The sequence below is a fragment of the Ochotona curzoniae genome, unplaced genomic scaffold (genome assembly GCF_017591425.1).
Source record: "Ochotona curzoniae isolate NIBS_2020 unplaced genomic scaffold, NIBS_Ocur_1.0 scaffold_1852, whole genome shotgun sequence".
NCBI classification, from domain to species: Eukaryota; Metazoa; Chordata; class Mammalia; order Lagomorpha; family Ochotonidae; genus Ochotona; species Ochotona curzoniae.
Window position 1 is genome coordinate 22,560,692 of NW_024467087.1, and position 1,761 is coordinate 22,562,452.

Sequence of the window (1,761 nt, forward strand, 5' to 3'; positions counted from 1 at the left end):
GTGCCTTTAATTTGGCCACCAGCCAGCATAGTATTTACATAGGGTGTTCAACTGATTGGTTCACTTCTTGATTATTCATGGTTTGGTGTCAGTTGAAAGTATTAATAGGCACAGAGTTTGATGTCCCAGATTTAGAGGCAGGGAACACAGAATCATGCTGCTGGCATCTGCCTGCCAGCTTTGCTTGTCCTTTGCTAGCTGGCCTATTCTTTTTCTCCCTGCGCGGGAGTTTCTGGTCTGTAAATAGGGTACTTCTAGCATCTACTGCTAGTGTCACCTTGTGGTGAGAGTAACACAACTTCACGTTTAGCTGGCTCTTACTGTCTTCTAGGCAATGAGGCAAGGGATCTCATTCTATTAACACATTAAATTATCTTAGCAAGTGTATAGATCCAGATGTGCTGCTATTCTGTTTACAGGTGATGTTACTGAATTACAGAGACATTAAGCAATGTGTCCAAAAATGCTCTCTGGGAATGTACAGAACTGAGCTTTGAGCCTGTCCTCTGAGCTCTATCCCTGGCACAGAGGATGGGATCAACAAGATTTGCTGGTACGTTGCATACTTGTATTATTATACTTTTGTCATTAGACGGAGTGAACCACGGGCAAAAGAATTGTTTTCAACTAAAGCTTCAGTTGCTTAACTGGAGAACTGGTGACTCAGATATCTGTGGGATCTTGGCCATCAGTAACCAAGACACACAGGGCGATATCCTGAACAATGAATTCAAACCAGAATGCTCAAACAAGTGATTTAGGGTGGCCGTTTGGCCTGGAAGTTAAAAATCCCTGTGTTCCATATCTGAGCAGCTGTTTTTCAACCTGAGGTTTGACTCCTTCTAACAATGCTGCCCTTTAGGGAGCACTGTGATGTGAAGTCGTCTTGAGCTTTAGCATCTGAATATCTCCTGGAGCCAGACTAGGAGAGCACTTGGAGTGTATCCAGTGGTTTCAATACTTTCCCTGGGTGTAAGGTCTTCCTGAAATGTGTGAATTGATCCAGACTGAGGGGTTTCATCTCACCCAAGAGTCACTGCCTCTGAGAGTGATGGGGGTGCTGGCTTCCATGTCTGAGTACCGGGTTCTCCTGCTCTTGTTCCTAGTCGAGTCCAGCAGTGTGGCAAGTGGCAGCTGTCACGTTTCATTTCCTGCAATACGATGATGATGTGTTACCCTGAAACTATTGGTGCAGTGGTCCCATGCAGTGCAATTGGTAATAAACTGCAACCAACAGCGAGCCCTTTGAATGAATTTTCAGCCTTGCAAGAAGGGGAAGAAACTAACGAAATGGATGCTCCCAAATGCCATTCATTTAAAAATAGAACGAGATCTGTGACATTTCCCACAAAGGATAGATAGCTTTTCTGCAGTTGTGTTAGTTTGCGTGAGCTTCTCTTTGACAAGCTGAAGTTCCCTCCTAGTCCATGGAGGCTCGGAAGCAGCGGCCGGTCAGTGGCGGCCCGCACGGGCGGAGCAGTGGGGCGAGCCGCGGGAAGGCTAGCGGACTCTGCCTGACAGAAGCCAGGGCGGCGCGCGCGGCGCTGCCAGCTCTAGCCCTTGCCAGTGCCTTTGCCGTTGCCTTTGCTCTAGCCCGTGCCCGTGCCCCTGCCCTGCCCTGCCCCGAGCCTGCCTGGCCGCGCACTCCCCGCAGCCCCGCAGCACGCCCTAGAACGGTCTGATCGGTGCCTTTTCTCCTCCACAGCCGGCAAGCCCGCAGCGACCGCGGCGTTCGGGGCGGGAGGAGAGGCGGCGGCAGAG